Source organism: Oryx dammah, unplaced genomic scaffold (genome assembly GCF_014754425.2).
Source record: "Oryx dammah isolate SB20612 unplaced genomic scaffold, SCBI_Odam_1.1 HiC_scaffold_18, whole genome shotgun sequence".
NCBI classification, from domain to species: domain Eukaryota; kingdom Metazoa; phylum Chordata; class Mammalia; order Artiodactyla; family Bovidae; genus Oryx; species Oryx dammah.
In genome coordinates, this window is record NW_024070202.1 from 78,224,178 (window position 1) to 78,250,608 (window position 26,431).

Here is a 26,431-nt window from a genome sequence, read left to right on the forward strand (position 1 = left end):
TTTTCCTGCCCGAAGCCAAAGACTCTCACACGGTGGGCCGTCCCAGGGGCTCACTCGAGACCTGAGACCTGACCATCCTCTTGTATGTCAGTTTTCCTACAACAATATAAGTGAGCTAAAATGGGCAACTCTGAAGTTTGAGAAAAACATTAAAAATGTAGGATTAAAAAATATTGTATCACATTATCAGAAGCACATTAAATTCAAAATACTTCAATCCTACCTTTTCTAACTCAAGTCATAGAAGGTGCCTCTGAAGTGAGTGACAGGTATAACTAATACTCATTTAGGAAAGCCTTTTTTGTTACACATTCCAGAAACAGGGGAAATAAATGACTCTGATGACTGGGCCAATCTAGTCCTTTTAAAAGTCAGTTGGTTTCTATACCTTTAGAAACAAATAGAAGGAGAACCTAATCCAGTTATCAGATATTAGAACCACCACTATATATAAATAGATAACTAATAAGAAGCTACTGTATCATACAAGGAACTCTACTCAATACTCTGTAATGACATATATGGGAAAAGAACTTGAATAAGAATGAATATATGTATAACTGATTCACTCTGCTGTACACTTGAAACTAACACAACATTGTAAACCAACTATATTCAAATAATTTTAAAAAATAATTTTTGTGATTTTTGCCATGGACCCTAGAAGGAGTTTTAAAAAACTGAGTGACATGAAGTGACTTCTTCTCCATTTCATTCACAGATTATTATTATAACCATGTCTCCACAACTGAACAGAATTAAAGCTGAAAATTGTTCTCATGACTTTTAAATATGGAATTTTAAAAAATACACAGGATTGATACTAAATACTGTCTTAGTCTAGCAGCAAATAATATTCATCCATGGATAGATGAACATGCGAGAGATAAATGCCCCTTCCTACTCACTAAGAGATACAATTCTAATAAAATTTTATATTTTCCTTGCTAAAGACTTATATTTATGTTTAATCTACTGTGTACTAATCATAATTGCAACAATATAAAGACTCATATTTTTAACACATAGAAAAACTTGTTCACAAGGAGTTAAAAACTTAATTCCTACTCATGTACATAGTTTTGTTGCAACAAAATATGACACAATGATGAATAAGAGTTGCTTGCATAAGAATATATTTATATTAGAATAAAATTCAATGAAGTCACTGAAATTAGAACTATTAGTTCCAGGGGACAAAGTGTAATGCAAATGTCCAACTGTTAAAGGAAAGCTTTACAAGTATTTTATCAATCATGCTGGTGACTACTGAAGTACTATAATATTTAGATTCTACTGGGTACATATTTAAAAAATAAAGAGTTTTATTGTAAAATCTCAATATTAAAATAAGAAATGATACAGTGGCTCAGCTGGTAAAGAATCCGCCCGCAGTGTGGGAGACCCAGGTTCGATCCCTGGGTTGGGACAAACCCCTGGAGGAGGGCATGGAGACCCACTCTGGTATTCTTGCCTAGAGAATCCCCATGGACAGAGAAGCCTGGAGGGCTACCATCCATGGGGTTGCAAAGAGTCGGATACAACTGAGCGACTAAGCACAGCACAGCATACTTTGTAACTTTTTAGACTTAATAAAGAACATTTTTTGAATGTCAACTTAAAAGTACATAAAGCTACACTTTGAAAAAAAAATTATTTTAGGGAGGACTTGTGTGAAAGAGTTTGAAGACCATTACTGCAGCGACTATCTGGAGAGAGATACACAGTGTAGGCTGAAAAAAATCTGTGAGCCAAAGAGGGCGATAAGGACAGGCAGCCATGACATAATATTTCAAATATCCGAAGGGAATCGCAGAGGATGATCCCTGAGTGAGAGGCAGTTTAGCTTCTCTGAAGAAAGGAGTAGAGAGAAGAAGAATGGAATGAAGGCCTAGAGAATTCTGAGCATTGAGGTAGAATGTTTGGACTTCGTTCTACAGACATTATGAAGCCATTCAAGGCTTTGGACTTGGGAAAGGAAAGCATGTAGCATTACTGAACAGACACAAAATAGGAAGCACAGCGTTAGAACCTTTAGAAAGACAATAACACAGTAGGGTCTTCATAATAAGAATAATGGAAAAGTATGGTTCCATTTTACAACTGTCTGTGGTCCAAAGTGATCCTGGGAGGTGGTTGGTGTGTGTGTGTGTGTGTGTGTGTGTGTGTGCGTGCGTGCGTGCGTGCGTGCGTGCGTGCGTGCGTGTGTGTGTGTGTGTGTTGAGGGTCAGAGGCAGAGCCATGAAGGTGTGGGTTTTTCTGCTCAGACTAACAAGACACTGACAGCTGAGAGGGCCCACTAGGGTCCAGGGTAAGTCTCATGGGCAATGAGACCCGTACCTGCACTCAGAAGAACCCCACTGTTATCACCACCTTGAAATTCTGAATAATTTTTTCACAAGGTCTGCCACATTTTCATGTCTCACTGGGCCTCACAAATTATGGAGCCAGTCCTGGAAGGGGATGCCCTGATAATAGGGTCCCCACCCCCCCATCCTGTTCCATCATCTCCCTATAACCACCAGCCCTGATGATGAGCATATGTCCTACCGGTTTTTTCACTGGGCAGAGCCTTACATAGATTTAGGAGATCAGGAAAGGGCTCAGGACTGAGGAAGATAAGAGGGAAGACTCATAGCAACCACCTGGGTCATGACACCTCTGTCCTCTCTGCAGGGTCACTGCCCGCAGCTGTCCAGATGGCCATGTACCCTTCAGGGGAGCCATTCACTCAGCAGATATCATGGCTTTGTAGCATATTAGTACTCAGTTGAGTTCAGTCATTCAGTTACGTCCGACTCTTTGTGATCCCATGGACTGCAGCACACCAGGCTTCCCTGTCCATCACCAACTCCCAGAGCTTGCTCAAACTCATGTCCAAGTTGGTGATGCCATCCAACCATCTCATCCTCTGTCATCCCCTTCTCCTCCTACCTTCAATCTTTCCCAGCATCAGGGCCTTTTCAAATGAGTCAGCTCTTCGCATCAGGTGGCCAAAGTATTGCAATTTCAGCTTCAGCATCAGTCCTTCCAATGAACATCCAGGACTGATTTCATTTAGGATGGTCTGGTTAGATCTCCTTGCAGTCCAAGGGACTCTCAAGAGTCTTCTCAAACACCATAGTTGAAAAGTATAAATTCTTAGGCACTCAGCTTTCTTTATAGTCCACCTCTCACAACCATACATGACTACTGGAAAAACCATAGCTTTGACTAGACGAAACTTTGTTAGCAAAGTGATGCCTCTGCTTTTTAATAGGCTGTCTAGGTAGGTCATAGCTTTTCTTCCAAGTAGTAACTGTCTTTTAATGTCATGGCTGCAGTACTGCCCTTCCGCGAATGCCAGGAGAGAGTTCTAAGGAAGCAGTGCCTTTCTCTAATTCGTATGAGGTCATTATACAGAAAATGTGTTTAAAGAGGAAGGAGCTTTCTGCTTCCCTCTCACTTAATGATACCCCCAAAAGAAAAAAAAAAATTCTGCTTTTTTCTTTCTTCTTTTCTCTTCCTTCCTAATTTCCTTGAATGTACACAGAATAAGAAATATTTTTCTAACAGTTGTCCTTTTGACTATATCACCTTATAGAAACGTACACTAGGACCAGGGAGGGGATGTCTTTATGTTCCAATTAATAATACATTTTCCTTTTATTTAAGAATTAACTGGACTATGTGAGTGGGTTCAAGATAGATGAACCTGTCCTCAAAATACCTCACTGGTATCCTATAATAAAGCTTCCCATGTGTCTCAGTGGTAAAGAATCCACCTGCCAAGCAGGAGACACAGGTTTGATCTCTGGGTCAGAAGATCTCCTGTAGAAGGAAATGGCAACCCACTTCTTTATTCTTGCCTGGGAAATCCTTACAGACAGAGGAGCCTGGGGGGCTACAGTCCACAGGACTGCAAGAGTCAGACGCAACTTAGCAACTAAACAACAACGACAATCTTGTAATGAATGAGGGCTTTTATGAAATGAACATACATACACATGAACATGCACTCACACATGCTTGAAAAAAAACAGCTCAAGTGGAGAGGAAAAATAAAACTCTTACACGTAATTGATTATTTTTTTCTTATCACAAACTATTCTTTATGGGTTTTAAATCCACCAAGGGCTTAAATTTTCAGTAAATAAAGGTATGCAGTTTAACTCTAAAACTTAATTGAAAACCAACAGAAGTGACTTATTAGCTAATACGTCTGGTGAAAGAAGCCACAGAACCCACACTCCTAGCATCTGAATCTGACCCCAGTCATATCTCCAGCTCAGGATGGTTCTGACCCTGGAGCAGGCAGCTGCATCTCTGAGGGTGTTGAATCAAGGAAGCAGGAGATTTCGTGCACAAACCTTCTGAGAGTCAGAGCCAAATAGCTGGGAAACGTGACCGCCCCAACCTTGGACAACACAAATGCTGATTAGGTTGTCACTCAGGGGCTGGCTGTTTGTCACCAAAGTGCAGTCCACTCCCTACAAAGCAAAACAACTGAATGTGAACAATCCTATCTAAGCCCTAGATATTTAATAAAATATTTGTCTTAGAAATAGTAAGACACATTTGGGTCAAGATAAAATCAAACTTATGGTTACCAGGAGGGAAGTACAGGGAGGGATATTGGGAGATTAGAATTGACATATACACACTACCATATGTAAAATAGATAACTATTATTAATAAGAACCTTTTGTATAGCACAGGGAACTCTACTCAACACTCTGTAATGACCTATGTGAGAAAAGAATCAAGAATGGACATATGTATATGTATGACTGATTCTTTCTGCTGTACACCTAAAACAAAACTCTGTAAATCAACTATACTCCAATAAAAAATTAATTTAAAAAACATAAAATCGGGTGAAGAGACATCCTATTTTTTGAATTAAAATAACAAAAAAATTTAAAATACCAAAAAAACTGAAGTTATACATAATGTCAAAATTAAGAACAAACAAAAAGGACTATCTTCTAATAGAATCAGGGAGGAAGGAAGACAGTCATGTCATTAGAAAGATTTTCATTGATCGTAACACTGATGGTGCCAGCCTGAGAAGCAATGTATCCCACGATATTTGCCCTCTGAAGCAGAGGAGGGAAGGACCTGGCTCCACCCAGGAACCCTGGGTTCAAGTACCAAGTATATCAGCAGCCCAGCCGGTCTTACCTAATGGAGGTGCCTTTCTGTGTGTGATCAAGCTGAGTGTTCTCTTAGGAAACATGGTGGAAAGTAACAGAGCACACCCTGGACCGTGCAACTTTCTCACATAAAGCACAGAACACAGCCACGCTGTTTCGGAAGACCCAAGTTAACTGCCCTCCTTATAAGCTTGTAACCCCAGTAATAATCACCACATCATTAACGATTCTTTTTCTTTCAAGATATGTAGAATTAGTAACAAGTGACAGTTACCTATAGTTTTCAAGTCAGTTTTACCATCTCGGTGTCCCTCTGTCTAGAAAACAAATTATACCTGTTGCAACAGCAATGGGAATACAGTGATTTACAAATTCCTATGGGAAAAAACCTCTCACTCATCAAACAATAGGCTTGCCTCCTCTTTCAGTGTCTCCTTCAGACCAAACTTTCTCAGAACCTGCCTCACAGGAGCTAGCAGAGGGCTTACCATTCGCTGCCACAGCCCACCTTTTTGGCTCATGGAAAGTAATAATAGGTTAAGACACCACCTCCGCTCCTGTTGAGGCATTTGCCTGGCTGTACCCACAGAGCTGGGTTGCCACAAGGAATTAAAAAGAGGGGAGCTAATCAAGGAAAGACATCATCTCTGAAATTTGGTGAGGTTTTATGGAAACAAGCGAGAGAGGGGGAGGTGGGGACACACATGGGGATTATTAGTGTTTCATATACTGCTTCTAATCGGAGAATGACCGAGTACCCCAAATTCTTAAAGACAGAAAATCTCATGTTAGGTCAGCATTTAACACAAGATTAAATTCCCAATAAATGCAGAAATTAGACTATATCCTCAACCCAACCTTTCTAGTTTCAGGAACCATGGATATACAAGCAGAAACAACCCTAATGGAATCTAGTTTTTCCATATCTTTAAAGCCTTAAAAATGTTAGTTCTTTTCAAATAGTAATCCTACCACCATTCTTTGTAAATAGTATGAGAGGAAAAAGCCTTATGCATAAATCCATTCAGGCAGGGCTACATACATTATAGAAAACCCGAAACACTCAATAAATCCAAAAAGAAGGACATAATTCACTGAGTTACAAACTCTAAGATCTATTTGCACCATTAAATGAATAATGGCAGGAAGATGTGTATGTTGTACGTTGTAATATCTAGGGGAAAGTCAAAATACAGGAAAAAATGTAAAATCTTAACAGTTGAGGAAAGATGTCTACTAAAATAAGACTAAAAAAATATAGCACACCAAAATGTTGCCATTGATTACCACAAGGTGGTGGTATCAAGGATGATTTTCATTTCTTTTTTATACTTTTCTGTATTTTCCAATTTCTTAAAATGAATAATGTACAATCAGGAGAATTAGTTGAAGAACTTCTTTAAAAAGAATCTTCAGTAATGTACCACTTCTTAAAGCAGCAGCAATTTTAGGCTAAGCCATCAAAAATGCATTTTTCACATTGTATTTTCCCATCAGTCCTCCTATTTTACTGCATTATGTGAATCTGCTGTACCTTTTGAGATTATTCAACTCAGCTAAAGAGACAAGAAAAGCAAATAAAATGATGGCATGCATAAGCAATATAAGGCATAGAAAGTGACTTAGCAAGTGGCTTGTGAGGCACTGGATAGACTCAGTACAGAGTAAGTATAGACGATAATTAAGCAAGTGGCCTGCGAGGCGTGGACAAAAATCATAGCATGTGCTATATACTGACAGTAAGTTAGAAACCCATAATGTTAAAAATACATAGAAAATGGAATATATTGTTCCATTATTGTTCAAGTTCATTTGGGTTTTTCTGTAAGACCTTATAGAAAAACCCAGATGAACTTTTTGGCACAAATGTAGATGTTAGTCAAAGCTAGGAGTGGATGGACAGACAGAGTCAGGAGCTGACAGCTAGGTCACTCCTGACATCAATCACCCATTTCCCACCTCCTCCCCCTCCTCCAGTCTTGCCTGGTAGGTACTTGCATGGAGGTCCTACTCAGCATGCACATGGAAAGAGAAATGTTTTCTTCCAGTCTGGTCTCAAGACAAATAGGAGACTGGGATCGACATTTATATACTATTGATACTATGTATAAAACAGATAATTAATAAGAACACACTGTAAGGCTCAGAGGACACTACTCAGACCTCCATGGTGACCTAAATGGGAAGAAAGTCCAAAAAAAGAGGGGCTATAATATAGCTGATTCACTTTGCTGTACAGTAGAAACTAACACAACATTGTAAGGCAACTATACTCCAATAAAAATTTAAAAAAATAAAGAATGATACCTGAGATAGCCTCTAGTTTGAGATTTAATGTTAATTCACCCAGTGAACCTATCAGCAGTCAAAAACCAAGACTGGACCTACATCAGGAATAAATAAATAGTTTGTGTAGAATACTCCTTTACAAACTTAACGGAATTAAACAAGGTAGAGCAGAGTTTAGAATATGGAGGGTAAGCATTGTGGGAAAAGGATGCGTGTACAGATGGGTTTATTTGTAAACCATGAGACTTCCCCAGTTGGGATGGCTGTTAGAGGGGTCATTTCTCAATTTATCCTACAGCTGCAAGCTCTCTGGTCCTTGGACAGTCTCTAGAAGATGAGGATCTGAAATTATTCTTGTTGTAAATACATCACTGACCAACTGGATACTTTATGAGAAATAATTCTCAACCCATGACTCCCCCACACTAATATATTTCATTGTCATTATTCTTTTGAAAATCACTCAAGCTTATCAGGATTTAATCATGCCATGAAGAAATTCTCCCTCCCCTTTCCCTCTATGACTATAAAACACATTTCCTCACCAATGACCATGGTTGAGTGAAGGCAATATCAGAGTGAAGAGGATTATTTACTTGAATCCACTTAGCTCAGCTGCTTCTCTCCCCAGAATAATTCTGAAGTGTTGAATATCTACCACAGTTAATAATCTTCCCTGCGTTAGAAAACAAAGCAATACACAAAACACTCCAAGGTTCAAGATATGCTGCAGGTCTGCTATCATATTCTACATAAAAGGTATCCTGGAAACTTAGCAATGAGGTAGCCTTGGCTGGAATTTTCTGATGCCTCTCCTTGGAGTCTGGTTAATAGCGAAAAGTGTTAGTGACTTTCACTGGTAAATAGAAATGGAATATTGCCTGTCATATCAGTAAACAAAGGATGTCACAATCATCAGCAGTTACAGCACTCCAACAGGTGCTGATGAGCCCTGAAGGAACTCACAAAGGAAAAGAATACCTGCCATGGAGCAGCTTTAGACAGCAGCCATTCCCCAAGGTGAGCCCTGAGGAAACTCAGGATGTGAAAAAGAAAGGATACTGGCCCCTGATAAGAGCAGAGGTGCAGGTGCACATCAAAGGAATGATTTCAGTGAGTCCAGACTCTACTATCATCCCATATATAGAAAACAGCTGACTTCCTTCATTTTGGATATATGGTTTTCTTAAATTAACAATAAATTTTTGACATTCAGACTACCTGCCCATTGTTGCAAAACTTTTATATAATCTGGTTCCCCACCTTGCCTCCTTGGAATTCTTTCAGGGTTTCTTGAGAAGCTGCCTCCAGGGCCTGAAGTCCTAAAAATTCCTGTAATATGGAATTAGCCTTGTAAAACCACACACTCCAAGTAATATGGAACTAAGGCAATGGCACCCCACTCTAGTACTCTTGCCTAGAAAATCCCATGGATGGAGGAGCCTGGTAGGCTGCAGTCCACGGGGTCACTAAGAGTTGGACATGACTGAGCGACTTCACTTTCACGCATTGGAGAAGGAAATGGCAACCCACTCCAGTGTTCTTGCCTGGAGAATCCCAGGGATGGGGGAGCCTGGTGGGCTGCCTTCTATAGAGTCGCACAGAGTCGGACACAACAAGCGATTTAGCAGCAGCAGCCGCCTTCTTCTCCAATATAACTCTCAGTGGAAAAAGTGCTTTGAGTAGGGAATTACTTAAAAACAATAAAAAAGCACCAGAAACTTTCATCCCTAACAGCATCTACTTTTTTACAACTGGGTCAAGGTCTTTTCTTTGACTATTTCTCCAGAGTGGGGTTCACACAACCTTTGTGACACAGGTTGCAACTCTGAGCAACTATGTTGCAACTCTCATGCAACTTTTGAGAGGGACAGAGTAAAGGGACAAAGTAGGCAATTAAATAGTTAATCCCACTAGGGAACTGTAAGAAAAAATATGGAAGACCTCTGTAAGTTAATGATCACTTTAGAAAACAGGTTCGCTTAACCACAAAACCAAGCAGGCTTGCTTAGCAACAAGCCATGAAGCACAAGAATGAGTTATGTCCCCAAACAATAAAACACTGCATGAGACCCACATCCTGCCCGGGGAGCTTAGTAAGTTAATGGCCCTTAGGACACACTCTCTGCACACATAAAACACAATAATTTACGGAAAGGTGACATTTCAAAGTGAAAGAACCTCATTGTACTGAAACCTGAAATACTTTTTCCATAGTGCCAAGAATTGATGCTTTTGAACTGTGGTGTTGGAGAAGACTCTTGAGAGTCCCTTGGACTGCAAGGAGATCCAACCAGTCCATTCTGAAGGAGATCAGCCCTGGGATTACTTTGGAAGGAATGATGCTAAAGCTGAAACTCCAGTACTTTGGCCATCTCATGCGAAGAGTTGACTCATTGGAAAAGACTCTGATGCTGGGAGGGATTGGGGGCAGGAGGAGAAGGGGACGCCAGAGGATGAGATGGCTGGATGGCATCACCGACTCGATGGACGTGAGTCTGAGTGAACTCCGGGAGTTGGTGATGGACAGGGAGGCCTGGCGTGCTGCGATTCATGGGGTCGCAAAGAGTCGGACACGACTGAGCGACTGAACTGAACTGAACTGAACTGAATGACATTCCAGCTTAACCATGGAGGGACAAGAAAACGCCCCTGCCAACATGGAGGAAGAGCTGATGATGGAAGCATGATGTCTACTCAAAAGTGAGGAAGAAAGCGGTCTTCTTCCCTCCCCACTTTTCCTTTGGTTATAAAACTATAGTCCACTAAGTTCTTGGTGCAGCACTCTCTTGCTGGCCCTCTTGTAAGCCTCACAAGCATCCTATTCTAAGAAGTCACTTCTTATCTATCAATTTGTCTCTTGAATTCTTTCTATGCTGAGACATAAAAGATAGGTGCTCTTCTGAGTTCCCCAAAACACAACCTAATGGTTTCACTTCCATGCATGCTCCCCACATCCAGCTTCCTTAAAGTGGAGAAAGATTGTAGAAAATGTTAAGCACAAACAAAGCAACCTGAAAGTCATATCCTTCTGGATTTTAATGAAGTTCCAATTAACTCTTGTAACTGTCTCAGAATTTTCTTTCAACAGGATCATCTGTGGACTAGCACTATCACCATCACTTGGGAGCTAGTTGGAAATGCAAGGTCTCAGGCCCCACCCAGACCTGCAGAATCAGATCTGCCTTCTAACACCATCTCTGGGTGATTTGTATGTATATTAAAATCTGATTAGCACTGATGTAGCCTTTACATATGTCAGTAGCAGTTTTTAAAGAGATCTATCCATGCTTCTTTCTGCTCTCATATTTTGTAATATTATGTACTATTCAATGAAATTATGTAATTATAACAAATAAGCATAACTGGCATAAACAAGTTTGGGAGAATATACAACTGACTCTTTGGAAGCATTTAACTCACCCAGTGGGAGGGGACACGAGTGGTGTGGTTAGCTGAGGGCTCATCACACTGTGGGCACCATTTCAGATGTCTGACGGAGGAGACAATTTTTATTAATTCAGAGAGTAGTTTAAAGGTAGACAGTTTAAAACCACCAGTACTGGGACTTCCCAATGGTTCAGCGGTTAAGACTTTGCTCTTCCAACACAGAAGGCGCAGGTTCCATCCCTGGTTAGGGAACTAAGATCCTACATGCCACATAGTGCGGCCAATAAAAATAAATAAATAAAATCACCAGTTTTGTTGTTCAGTTGCTAAGCTGTGTCTGACTCTTTGCGACCCCCATGAACTGCAGCATGCCAGACTTCCCTGTTCTTCACTATCTCCCAGAGTTTGCTCAAATTCATGTCTATTGAGTCGGTAACACTATCTAACTGTCTCCTCCTCTGCCACCCTCTTCTCCTTTTGCCAGTACTGCCAGCACCGATACTGCCATTGTAATTACTATTCATTAATGAATTTTTGCAAGTTGTTTTTAACCCTAATGACACCATACGAGGGTGTTCGAGGTAGACACTGTGCCTTTGCCCAGCATCTCCAATTCTCCAGGATGGAGACACCTGCCAAGATGGCTCTGACTGGCCCACCTGTGGCTGGAAGCAGGAGGCTCCTAGGGTCAATGAATTGTGAGGACCAACACATGTCATTTCCAGCAAGAGCATGTAATGTTTAGCATGAGACTCTCCACAGAACTCTCTTTTCCTTTGGTCAAGAGACCAGCAGCATCAAAGGGACTCAGCAAGCAAGGAGACACCACTGACATCCTGAGATTCTGGGGTTTATTGCAGCAGAACATAGCCCATTCTGACCAAGACAGTATTCTTTCCCTGAGTGTATACTTACCTGTAATTTGGTGACTGGGATGGTTAACTCTGTGTCAACTTGATTGGGCTAGGGGATGCCCATATCACTGGTAAAGCATTGTTTCTGGGTGGTGTCTATAAAGATGTTTCTGGAGGAGACCAGCATTTGAATCATCAGACTGAGTAAAGACATCTGCCCAAACCAAAGGGGTTGGGTATAAGGCAACCCCTGGGTCTCTGTATAGAACAATAAGGCAGAGAAGGGTGAATTCTTGCTCTCTCTGTGAGCTGACTTTCATCTTCTCTTGCCCTCACACATTGGAGCTCCTTGTTCTCAGACCCTCAGATTCAGGCTGAATCACACCACTGGCTTTCAGATGGCAGATTGTATAACAGAAGTTCTCAGCCTCCTTAACTGTGTGAGCCAAATCCTATAATAAATCTCCCCTTACATCTGTCTATATATAGCCTATTGGTTCTGTCTCTCTGGAGAACCCTAACTACATTACAGAATTTAGACAATAAAAGGTGTGAAACATGGCAAATAATAAACTTCAATGATTCAAATAAGTGTTTGACAAAGGGAGAATCTTTATTGGCCTACAAATGTTTAAATTTGTGACTCTCTATGGTTAAACAGGATGAAATGGAGGGTGGTGGTACTGGGAGAATCTGTTTAATTCTCTTTATTAAATCCACTAAGGAGATTTTAAAGCCAGACACAGAGACAGAAAAGAAGAAATATTTCAATTACTACAGTTTATAGCGTGGACTACGCTCTCCATACTCACTGCCTATGATTACAAAAAACAACCTCATAGTAAAAATAAAAGGTAGTTAAATCCTTTATTAAGGAAATGCGAAATCTAAAAATGTGCTAAATAAAAAGGTGACTGAGAAGTTAAAGGCACAAAGAACCCAATAAAGAGAATAATAGAAATGATTCATATATAAGGTAAAAACGAATGCAAGACTTTAAATTTTATGTTACTGTAATTGAGCAGGACCCTGTGGGGACCTCTGTCAAGTTCACAAGTAATCCCCTTTTATCTAAACCTTTATTCCTTTTCTTGTTAAAAAGTTGTTCTCCAAGAGGAGCCTCAAAGAAAGTTGTTGCCAAGGAGGGTTCCATGGGGTCTCGGATTGGGAGGCAAGCCTTCCCCCATATCCTCCTCTCAGAAATACTTTGTTGTTGTTCAGTCGCTCAGTCATGTCTGACTCATGGACTGCAACACACCAGGCTTCTGTGTCCTTTACGATCTCCCAGAGCGTGCTCAGACTCATGTCCATTGAGTCAGTGATGCCACCCAACCATCTCTTCCTCTGTTGTCCCCGTCTCCTTCTGCCTTCAGTCTTTCCCAGCTTTGGTCTTTTCCAATGAGTCAGCAGCTCTTCACATCAGGTGGCCAAAACTATTGGAGCTTCAGCATCAGTCCTTCCAATGAATATTCAGGATTGATTTCCTTTAGGATTGACTGGTTTGATATCCTTGCTGTCCAACAGACTCTCAAGAGTCTTCTCCAACACCACAGTTCAAAAGCATCAATTCTTTAGGGTTCAGCCTTCTTTATGGTCCAACTCTCACATCCATACATGACTAGAAAAACCATAGCTTTGACTAGACAAACCTTTATTGGCAAAGTAATATCTCTGCTTTTAAATATGCTATCTAGGTTTATCACAGCTTTTCTTCCAAGGAGCAAGCATCTTTTAATTTCATGACTGCAGTTACCATCTGCAGTGATTTTGGAGCCCAAGAAAATAAAATCTCTCACTGTTTCCATTGTCTACCCATCTATTTGCCACCGAAAGTGAAAGTTAAGTCGAAGTGAAGTCGCTCAGTCGTGTCCGACTCTTTGCGACCCCATGGACTGTAGCCTACCAGGCTCCTCCGTCTGTGGGATTCTCTAAGCAAGAATACTAGAATGGGTTGCCATTTCCTTCTCCAGGGGATCTTCCCGACCCAGGGATCAAACCCCAGTCTCTTGCATTGGAGGCAGACGCTTTAACCTCTGAGCCTGAAGTACCTAGATAATAATGTACATTTCCTGAGTTGTTTTGTAGAGGTAAAAAACTTCCCCTCTCCAACAAATGGAAGATATTAATTGCTTGATGGGCAGGAGTACATAGCCCAGGCCTCCTGGAGCCCAAGGACTGATAATGTTAACCTCTGTGACACCACCCGGTACCCCGCCATCAGCCAACCCAGGAGAACTGCACTGCCACACGGCTCGCACTCGCGGCTTTTATGGTACTGTGATTAGTTTCCAGGTCGTCTTTAGTCAATCATTCTGACTCAGGGTCCTTCCTGGTGGCACATGCATTGCTCAGCCAAGATGGATGCCAGTGAGGATTCTGGGAGGCGGTAGGACATGTGGCATCTCCTTTTGACCTTTCCTGAACTCTTCTGGTTGGTGGTGGTTTATTATTCTGTGCTCCTTACTGGGACCTTCTGTCATAAAATAACTCACGCAAATAGTTACTATGGTGCCTGGCCAAGGTGGGCGGTTTCAGTCAGTGTGCTTCCCCTATCTTTCCTATAAAGTGTGTGGCAGAATGCTGAAATGGCAGCAGGTGGAACCTTCATTTAGTTTATAGATAAGACATGGCTGTTTCGTGTCTGTGCCTGCTTGCTCAGTCATGTCTGACTCTTTGCAACCTATGGACTGTAGCACACCAGGCCCCTCTGTCCAAGGGATTCTCCAGGCAAGAATACTGGAGTGGGTTGCTATTTCCTCCTCTAGGGAATCTTTACCACCCAAGGATATGGCCAAATTCGGTCAAAGACTTCTCTTGTCCTAACATATCACTCTTTAGTGTGGCTATGTATGATAAGGACAAAGTAAAGGGACAAAGTAGATGATTAAATAGTTAATCCAGCTAGGCGACTATAAGTAGAAAAAATATGAAAGACCCCAGTAAGATAATGATTATTCAAGACAGCAGGTTTGCTTAACCACAAAAACCAAGCAGGCTCGCTTAGCAACAAAACCATGCAGCAGAAGCACGAGGCACGCCCTCAAACAATGAAACAATGGTGGTATGAGACCACATCCTGCCCAGTGAGCTCAGCAAGTTAATGATCCTGAGGACATGCTCTCTGCACACATAAAAAACAATCATTTGTGGACCCAGCTTGACGCTGAAGGGAAAAACTCCCGTGCTCAACCTGGAGGAGGAGCTGATGATGAAAACATGACGTCTATTCAAGAAAGTCAAAGAAGTTCTCCTCCCCCTCCCCATTTTTCCTTTGATTATAAAACTGTAGCCCAGTAAGTTTTCAGGGCACAGCACCCCCTTGCCCACCCACTTGTAGACCTCACAAATGTCCTATTCTAACGAATCACTTCTTATCACTTTGCCTCTTGATGAAATATTTTCTGTGCTGAGACATAAAGGACTATGGTATTGGAGCTCTTTGGAACCCCCAAAACAACACCCAACAGTTTCAGTTGTGGGGAGGCCATAGCTCCCAGTCACCTCGAAATGTCTAAATAATGCCATAATTATCAAAGACCTGAGAGTTGTCATAAGAACATGTTTGGTTAAATTGGGTCAGTTAAAACATAAAATAGTTCTAAGTTTCAAATCAAGAAAGCAGGCTAATAGAGATAAACAAGGAAAGCATAGGAAGTTAAAAATAAATCCAATTATTAAAAGATTATAATAGTTAAAATAGAAAATGCAAAGTACAAATGAAAACTCCGAATTCAATCACAAAATCAACAAATGTTTCAGATAAATAACATCAATGAATAATATTAGTGACAAAAGTCACAAACAAGTCTTTAGGATGAATAAAAGATAACAGTGTTGAGAAATGAAATACTTCCTGCCATATGAGTAAACAAGAATGTCACAGTCAACAGTAACTGCAGTCCTCCAAAGTAAGCTGTTGAGACCTGATGGGAACTCAGGAAGCAAAAGAATACCTGCCATACAGCAACTATCAGACTACAGCCACTTCCTACAGTGAGCCCTGGGAAAACTCAGGGTGTGAAAACTCAGGATACTGACCCTAGATAGCTGAGGTATGCATATCAAAGGAATGATTTCAGTGAGCCCAGACTCTTGCAACTTCCCATACTTAGAAAAGTGCTAAATTTTGTGCTAAAAGTGCTAAAAGTCCTTAATTTTGGATATCTGGTTTTCTTTAAAAAAGTTATCTTTTCATATTGTGACTACCTACCCTTTGTTGCAAAATTTCTATAAAACCTGCCCCCTACCCCTCATCACAGCAGAGCAGTTCTCTCAGGGTTACCTGAGATGTTGTCCCCAGGTTTAAATCCTAAAAATTCCCACTGAATAAAACACAACTCCCAACTTTTAGGTTGTGAATATTTTTTAAAATCCATAATGTCTATAAAAATAACAACAACAACAAAAAAAAAAACCCACAATGAACTAAAAACAAAACACAATGAGCTATTAAAAAGTAAATAAAATTGTAAAGTTTGAAAGCATAAATTAGAATAACAAAATGAAATGAAGTTATCTAAAACTATGGTATGTGGCAGTTAGAAATATGTTCATAAATTCTTTCATGCTCCCTTCACAAGGTATAGCTTAATCTCTCTTTCTTTGAGTGGGCTGAACATTGTGACTCACTTCTGATGAACAGAATGAAGCTGAAGTGATGGTGTGTGACTTCAGACCTGGTCATGGAAATATTCAGGACCTCCTGCCTTGTTTTCTGGGATCTCTGGCTCTGGGAGAAGCAGCAGCCATATTGTGAGGCTACCCCGGCAGCCCTATGGAAAGGTCTGCACAGCAAGGGAAGCAGCCCCGTGATGAGTCATCTCAGAAGCAGTTCTTCTGGGACCAGCCAGGGCTTCAAATACTGCAGCCTTGACCTGACATCTCTACTGCGACCTCATGAGAAACTGAGCCAGAACCTCTCATCTAAGCCTCTCTCAGATATCTGACTCTCAGAAACTGGAGGAGAAGATAAGTATTTATTTTAAGTTACTAAATTTTAGGTTATATGTAAAGCAGAAATAGATAATGAATATAAACTGTTAGACTTATTTTTAAAATAAGCAAATACATCATCTATAGACATTAAAAAATAGTCAAACAAAGTGTATTCTAACAGGACCCTCTCATTCAACACAGAGTAGATCTCAAAGCATGAAATTCCCAGAGGAGCTTTCTGAGGATGATGTTACTCTTGACCTTTGGGCAGAGAAGCCCTGATAACTGTCCCTTATCCAGGACCTACCAATTAGAGCAGACCCATCCTGTCTGTAAACATGTGAGGACTCAATATAGAACCTAATTCATGCCACTCTGGCTTACTGGAGCCAGTTCACACTGGCTTGTGAGAGAAGACTGTTAACTTTTCAGGAATTCTGCATGTCAGCTGTTAACTAAAACCATGAAATCATTATGAAAAGGTAAATTATATAAAATTAAATCAGCTGTATTAAAGAAATAGGTAATAAATACTGAATATTCATCAGTTCAGTTCAGTTCAGTTGCTCAGTCATGTCCAACTCTTTGCGACCCCATGAATTGCAGCACGCCAGGCCTCCCTGTCCATCACCAACTCCCGGAGTTTACTCAGACGCACGTCCATCGAGTCAGTGATGCCATCCAGCCATCTCATCCTTGGTCGTCCCCTTCTCCTCCTGCCCCCAATCCCTCCCAGCATCAGAGTCTTTTCCAATGAGTCAATTCTTCTCATCAGGTGGCCAAAGTACTGGAGTTTCAGCTTTAGCATCATTCCTTCCAAAGAAATCCCAGGGCTGATTCTCCTTCAGAATGGACTGGCTGGATCACCTTGCAGTCCAAGGGACTCTCAAGAGTCTTCTCCAACACCACAGTTCAGAAGCATCAATTCTTCAGTGTTCAGCCTTCTTCACAGTCCACCTCTCACATCCATACATGACCACTGGAAAAACCATAGCCTTGACTAGATGGACCTTAGTCAGCAAAGTAATGTCTCTGCTTTTGAATATACTATCTAGGCTGGTCATAACTTTTCTTCCAAGGAGTAAGCATCTTTTAATTTCATGGCTGCAGTCACCATCTGCGGTGATTTTGGAGCCCCCAAAAATAAAGTCTGACACTGTTTCCACTGTTTCCCCATCTATTTCCCATGAAGTGATGGGACCAGATGCCATGATATACGTTTTCTGAATGTTGAGCTTTAAGCCAACTTTTTTACTCTCCTCTTTCACTTTCATCAAGAGGCTTTTTAGCTCCTCTTCACTTTCTGCCATTAGGGTGGTGTCATCTGCATATCTGAGGTTATTGATATTTCTCCCAGCAATCTTGATTCCAGCTTGTGTTTCTTCCAGTCCAGCGTTTCTCATGATGTACTCTGCATAGAAGTTAAATAAGCAGGGTGACAACATACAGCCTTGACCCACTCCTTTTCCTATTTGGAACCAGTCTGTTGTTCCATGTCCAGTTCTAACTGTTGCTTCCTGACCTGCATACAGATTTCTCAAGAGGCAGGTCAGCTGGTCTGGGATTCCCATCTCTTTCAGAATTTTCCACAGTTTCTTGTGATCCACACAGTCAAAGGCTTTGGCATAATCAATAAAGCAGAAATAGATGTTTTTCTGGAACTCTTTGCTTTTTCAATGATCCAGCGGATGTTGGCAATTTGATCTCTGGTTCCCCTGCCTTTTCTAAAACCAGCTTGAACATCAGGAAGTTCATGGTTCACATATTGTTGAAGTCTGGCTTGGAGAATTTTGAGCATTACTTTACTAGCGTGTGAGATGAGTGCAATTGTGCAGTAGTTTGAGCATTCTTTGGCATTGCCTTTCTTTGAGATTGGAATGAAAACTGACCTTTTCCAGTCCTGTGGCCACTGCTGAGTTTTCCAAATTGCTGGCATATTGAGTGCAGCACTTTCACAGCATCATCTTTCAGGATTTGAAAGAGCTCCACTGGAATTCCATCACCTCCACTAGCTTTGTTCGTAGTGATGCTTTCTAAGGCCCACTTGACTTCACATTCCAGGATGTCTGGCTCTAGGTGAGTGATCACACCATCGTGATTATCCGGGTCGTGAAGATCTTTTTGTACAGTTCCTCTGTGTATTCTTGCCACCTCTTCTTAATATCACATCCTAATTATTTTACTACTTTATGATATTAGCTAGTTTGTGTGTACTGAGTCTATATGGTAGAAATTCTGACTAAAAGTCCGACACTATGCACTTCTCCCCAGCTGCCTGTGCAGTGGGATCACACTGGTAGCTGGAAATCAGCCATGATGGGAGAATTTATACCCTGGGAATTGGTAAATGCTACAAACCAGGACTTTTGTTTTTATTAATTGTCTATTCTTTAAAAAATAATGATGAATAGATTACTAATGTACATTGAAGTGTATCATTTCTATACTGGCTACATTTTAATAGCACAAATTCTCCAAGTATTAAAAAAGATTTATCCAATTCACCTTGGAAGAATGAATGAGGTTCTAACATGTATCTTCACTGTTTCACTTTTGTCTTTCTAGTTAAAGTAAATGAAAATATCAAACAATACTCATTCATCTGTCAGTTGTAACCACAGGTTGACTATGGATACAAAAAAATTGTCAAAAATAAACATAAACATGCTATGAAAATCAACTGACTTTATAGAACTGATGCAAAAGACTATATATTTCACTGTAAAATGCATGCTACACATCCTTTATATCAGTACAATTTTCAAAAAATGTTTCATTTTTATAAGAACATAGTTCATTTTATAAGAACAGTCAGGTTGTAAACATTTACTAGCATACCACTGACACTAACTCATGCTGACTACAATATATAAATTATTTTTCTTAATAATAAACCAGCACTGTATGGCAGGGACCATGCTGAGGGGCAGTGATGTTCAGGTGTCTCGTTTGGTGTCAGGAGCAGGAGTGCATGAACAAGGCAGGAGAACTAGGTATCTAGTCTCCAGCCCAATGGATCTACAGGATCCATCCAGATCTGCAAGATGGAGAGCTTGTGACAGAAGCTATTTTCACAGGGGAAAGGTTTAGGAGGTTAGTTTTACTGTGACCTCAACCGTAACTGAAGCAATGAGGTCAAATGTAAATGACAGGTGAGCATCACACACAAATACCACATCTTACACCCTTTGCTTCACAACCCAGCTCCTACCCTTACAAGGCACAGAGCCTGGTAGATGCTTGATAAATATTTGGCAAAAACCTGCATTAAAATAAAGACGCAGTGAGAGGTGCTTTCATTTTATAACTGAAAACTGTACACAACTGACAGGGACTTCATATAGGCACTTCAGGGATGTCTGGGGAGGTAGCCTTGACAGTTACAGCCAAAGTTAGTCTTAAATGACTGGAAAATATACAAAAAGAAGACTCTTCTTGGTGCAAATGAGCCTAAGTCAATCTGGATACTCAAAACCTTTGGATTCTTTGGATGGCCTCTAACCATAAGAGGGGACACACCTAGAGGGGCTTGTACCAGGGGCCATGGTACAGTGGCAGGAAAGCTCCTTTCAATTAGAAGCAAATAATCACCTACAAGTTCACACAGTCATACACCTGTTCTGCACACTGGTCATGTCCCCAGTCTTTGATTATATTACCCTCTGCTGGCAAAGGTGCCTGTAAAACTTTCTAGGTCAAATTGGACCTTTACTCATTTCACAAATGAAAAACTACTCCTAACATCCCTTGTGCTTTAGCAAACCTTTTAGGATTGATCTGGATGGTGATAAATAAAGTTCAGCCATGTTCTGGCTAGTGAATTCTTTGTTAGGTGCTTTTATAGAACTCCAAAGCTTCTGACTAAGAAAATTTGGCTGTTACCTAGCTTCTCCAAGATACAAATAAAGGAATCATAGTCTTCACTGCAGTATTTAATATGGACAATATACAATACCAAATATATTAAAACCAAAATTTTTTGGTATTCATCTGTTCTTAAAACTGGAAATATCATTTTGCATTTGTATATATTTGATCTCTTGGCCAAACAAACAAAAAAGCACATATAATAACCTCCAGTTTTCATTTCCTTGTGGCTCAGCTAGTAAAGAATCCACCTGTAATGTGGGAGACCTGGGTTTGATCCCTGGGTTTAGAAGATCCCTGGAGAAGGGAAAGGCCACCCACTCTAGTATTCTGGCATGGAGATTTCCATGGACTGTATAGTCCATGGGGTCTCAAAGAGTCAGACATGACTGAGCAACTTTCACTTCACATCTGTCTTCATTTTAATAAGTGAACATAACCACATTAAGAGGTTCAGGTATTGCCGTTGCTGCTAAGTCACCTCAGTCGTGTCTGACTCTGTGCGACCCCACAGATGGCAGTCCACCAGGCTCCCCTGTCCCTGGGATTCTCCAGGCAAGAACACTGGAGTGGGATGCCATTTCCTTCTCCAGTGCATGAAAGTGAAAAGTGAAAGTGAAGTCACTTAGTCGTGCCCGACTCTTAGTGACCCCATGGGCTGCAGCCTACCAGGCTCCTCTGTCCATGGGATTTTCGAGGCAAGAGTACTGGAGTGGGGTGCCATTGCCTTCTCTGGTTCAGGTACTAATAAAATGTGAAAACTATTCATTTGAATACCACACCTAGGCTCCCACACACAAGGAACTTCTATGGAAACAAGGTATAACTCAAGCTAAGGCTGGCATTAATATTGTACTCGGAGCTCTAAGACTGGGAGTAAGACATGATGTTACAATCTCCTTTGCTCTCACTGCAGTAGATCTCAGCTTCACTTCTGATGTTTCACCAATAATACAATTTTATTCACACTGGAGCCCTTGGGTGGAGCTGTCAGCCACTCTCTCCAGCATCCTAGGATGGCTATTTTTCATTTATTATTTCCCGGGGAAAGAAAGAATCTCTCTTGAATGTCAACAATTTTGATGGTTTCTCACTGCAGGAGAAAAGTGGATGAATTATTCTGGAGAAAATGCTTTCTTTTATCTTGGTGGTATTTGTGAAAGGCCTGGCACTTCCCAGAAAGTGGTTGCTATTTTCTGGGGCTTTATCCTCTAGACAATGTTACGTTCAGAGTTTCATTAATTTAAGTCAGGTATTATCCTCCAGGAAGAAGATATTTTCAGGAAGAGTTCTGAAAATACCAGCTTTTCAGTTGAGCTTTCCACTTCACGGTGTCCTGTCTAAAGAATGTACAAAGGACCTTTCTAAGATTTTTCTGAGTGGCCCAGGACAAGGCTAGGGCAGAGTGGTGCAGCAGTTCGAAGCATGAGCTCCCTATGGCTGTGTGGATCAAACATGTTGCCTGCCATATCAGTAAACAAAGAATGTTGCAGCCATCAAGCACCAGCCATTGTGGCTGCCCCTGATGGGATTCAGGAGGAGAAAAACAGGATACTGGTCAGGGATAGCTGCCGGGAGCCAGCATGGGAGATCCCACCCATCACAAGGTCATGCGAAGGAGACCTGATAAGCAAGGCTTCAGGACTTGAGGGACTTCCTGGGCCGATCCAACCCATGACAAGGTCATGCGGAAGAGACCTGCTCGAGCATCTACCCCAAAACCAGAATCCGTCTGTTTTACTATTTTATGCCTTTCACCAACTCTTCTGACATTAACAGGGGACTATCCCTGACCACCTTTCTCTGGAGAAAATCAACTTAGGGCTCTAGCTAATAAGTCTCCTGGACATGATAGGAATATTTCAATTCAAACCCCCTCTGTTAGCATTCTAGCTTGCATGACAGGTTTATCCAGACTCTTGCAGCTACACATATGATTATTCACAGCCTCCCAACTGTGAGAGGCACGGGAAGTCTAAAAATATAGAGCCTTTCAAAGAGGATACTGGTCCTCTACTAAAGGACCAGTAGTGCTGGTGTAGGATTTCACTGTTGAGCCAATGCTTGCTGCTAAGTTCCCATATCTCTTATCCACTATGCACCTGGGAGTGCATTAGTTAACATATTTGGAATGTAAGAAAAGAAAATAGTAGCCTTGAATTTAACCAAATCAGACTTTTGAGCTAATTGGTTCTTTCTTTGTTGTAACTCACTGCACCTTTGCTCTGTGAGAAATGTAACTCTGTTTAATAGTTTCTGAGGCTGACACCATAGATTAGAAATATAAAGAAAAAACATTTCAAGAGAAAATAAGTTTTCTGGTTGAGCAGCCTTTATCAAAAGAGGGTCATAAAATGTCCACAGGCCTCCAAGGCCAGAAGATAATGTACACAACATTGTTTATGGGGAAGGTATGCATAAAAAATCCTCATTTTGATAAAAACAAAACAGATGTAATGTTTGGGCTGACTCTGTATGACTCTGCATCTTTCATTTCCCTCTATGTACAAGTCAAGGTATAAAAGTTCTTTTTGAAAATAAAGTTATGGGCCTCGCTCACTGAGAAGCTTGGTCTCCCCATGTCAATCATTCTCTCTCTCTCTCTTTCTCTCTCTCCCTCCCTCTCTTTTTCAGGCTGATCCCCTGGAGCATAGAGGCTCTCTGCGTTCACTTATCTGCCTGGGTTTCTAAGACCTGAATGGGAAGGCGCTGTGCGTCTTCACTACCTTGGGAGACCGGGAGGGTGTCTGTGGCCTACGTGAACAGAGCAAGTCCCTGTCTTGGGGCTTTATTGGCTTTCTGTGTAAACAAAGGAATATCAGCTTCTATCCTTTCCTCTCTCATTCATTCATTCGCCAATGCCATTTCTCCTGTGGGTTCCCCTGGTTCCTGTGGGGGCTGGACCCCGGCAGATAGCTGAGATGTGTATCAGACTTCAAAGAGCCCATACTCTTGCATCTTCCAATACATAGAAAAGTGCTAAATTCATTAACTTGTGATGTCAGGGTTTTCTTTAATTAATGGTAATCCTTTGATATTTTGACTTTCTGTTTCTCAGTTACAAAAACTCCCATATATCCCAGCTCCTCCCTCCCCTCCTTGGAGCAATCCCATAGTGCTATCTGAGAGGCTGCCTCCTGGGCTTAAGTTCTCAGAAAGCCTACCAAATAAAACCTAATTCTCGGCTTTGAGGTTGTGCTTTTCTTTTTCAGTCAACAGCTGTACAGTCTCCAACTGTGGGAACCAGGACACCTCTTCCTTACCCTTTTAAGCCTTCACATTCTCGCTTTTAAATTTGGTGTAAGAGAACCCACATCAAAGGACTACTGTGAGGATTAGATGATGTAGATCTTTAGAGTGACTAGTCACAATAAACACCAAACAGCTATTCAGTAAACAAAAACTATTATATAAAGCAGATGACTGGAAAAAGCTGTCTGGAGGTCAAACTGGAGAATCATTTGATATTTGATAATGTCTTCTATTATAAAGTCCCTCCTTTACTCTAGCAAATTCCTGACAACATGATAGACACACTAAATTCCCATCTGTTATGGCTAGTATTAAAACCAACTTCCACCTAAATGTCCATTGACACAGGAATGTATAAAGACAATGTGGTACATATATACAATGGAATATTATTCATCCATGAAGAAGAATGAAATAATGTCATTTGGAGCAACATGGATAGACCTAGAGATTGTTACACTGAGTGAAATAAGTGAAAGACAGATATAGTATAATACTGCTTATATGTGGAATCTAAAAAATGGTTGAAATAAACTTATTTACAAAACAGAAATAGAGTTACAGATATAGGAAGCAATCTTATGGTTACCAAGGGGAAAAGGTATAAACTGGGAAATTAGGATTAACACATACACACTACTGTATACAAACTAGATAACTAATAAGAACCTACTATATAGCACAGGAAACTCTATTCAGTACTCTGTAATGACCTATATGGGGGAAAGAATCTTAAAAAAAAAAGAGTGGAGGTGTGTGTGTATATATATATATATATATATATATATATATATGTATAACTGATTCACTGTGCTATATAGAAGAAAATAACATTGTAAACCAACTATACTCCAATAAAATTTTTTAAAAAAATACAACTTCCAGTTGAGTCCTTTTGTGTGCAAGAAGGCTTCTGGCTGTGTCCCTGGGAACAATCAGACAAGATTCTTGTCCACAGGGAGCAAGGGAGATAAGACAGGTATAAAAGTCACACAAAGTAGGGAGTAGCCAAGACCAAAGAAAAAGAAGAATAAAATGTTACCAGTGCTAATGAGAGGAAGAGAGTGCCTCCTGCAGGAGGAAGTAATGGGAAGATCCAAGAAGACTTCAAGGAGATGAATAGGCAGGGAGCAGAGAAGTGAGGAGACAGGAGCAACAGTGCCAGTGTTCGTGCCAGATAGTATGCTAAGCTCCACATTTACACTGATGAGTTTAATTCCCCCAAAGATTTGCTATGCTGGTTTGCTTAGTCACTAAGTCATGTTCAACTCCTTGCAGTCCTATGGACTGTAGGCCCACCAGGTTCCTCTGTCTGTGGAATTTCCCAGGCAAGAAATCCCAACCAGAGTGTGTTGCCACTTCCTTCTCCAGGGGATCTTCCCAACCCTGAGATGGAACCCATGTGTCCTATGTCTCCTGCACTGGCAGGCAGACTATTTACCCACCGAGCTACCAAGATTTCCTGAGGTGGAGGCAATTATTCTCACATTGTACTGTTCTTAATCACTCGGTCATGGCTGACTCTTTATAACACCATGGACTATCGTCTGCCAGGCTCCTCTGTCCATGGGATTTTCCAGGCAAAAATACTGGAGTAGGTAGCCTTTTCCTACTCCAGAGGATCTTCCTGACCCAGGGATAGGACCCACATCTCTTGTGTCTCCTGCATTAGCAGGCAGATTCTTTACCACTGCACCACCTGAGAAGCCCAATCATTCTCATGTTATTAAGGATGAAATTGAGACTCAGTGTGATTAAGTTAGTTGCCTGGAATCATACAGCTGACACCAGGCAGCACCATGGCTGGAGCTTAGGACTGTCTGACTCTGCAATACATGGGGAATACAAAGATGAGTGGTTTACCCTGGCTGGATGACAGCACATGGAGGATGGCTGGGAGGAATATACTGAACAACTTGCTTAGGGATCAGCCCAGCCCCAACTGCTGTTTGAATCAGCTGCAAAAATCATTAGGTAGCAGAAAGCATGGGGAATTTTTGAAATGAGAGGTAACAAAATCAGAACTAAGAACTGGCAGAAAAACCATGAAAATCCTCATCACCTATGGACTAGAGAACCAAGTCCTGGGGCTTGGTTCTGCCAAATTCTCTGAGCCATTAAACTTCTTTGGGTGCCATTTACTATAGAAGCCAAGCCACTCAACCCTAAATCATAAAAGAGTAGCATTAATTTCTTCAGGACTCAAGAGTTCAGTTTTCTACAAGAGTAATTTCCAACATTTTAATATCATGCAAAAATGTTCATATGCAAATCACCAGGATATTTGCATACAATTTTAGGAAACTTCGAACCCTAAACCATTTAAGAAGTGGTTCTCAAACTTCAGTGTACAATAAAGGAGAGCCAGAAGAGCTTGTTTAAAACGCAAATTCCCAACAAGAGGTCCCTAGACCCCAGAAGAAGAATCCCTGTTTTAGAGCATCACAGACGCACACTGAAAAAGGGTCCCAAGACACAAAATTACTTCGCTTCTTCACAGCCCCCTACTACAACTCCAGTGTATAATTCTTCTGACTGTAGCCTGTCTCTTTCCTAAAAAAACATGGCAGGGCAAAAAGAGACATTGAGGTCTCCCAACAGTCTTCCCACAAAGCACTGTGCACACAATAATGGACTCCAGAATTGAAACTGGGGTGCAAAAGGTTCACGATCATTTATCAGTAATTGCCCATTTTGCCACTCTGTCTG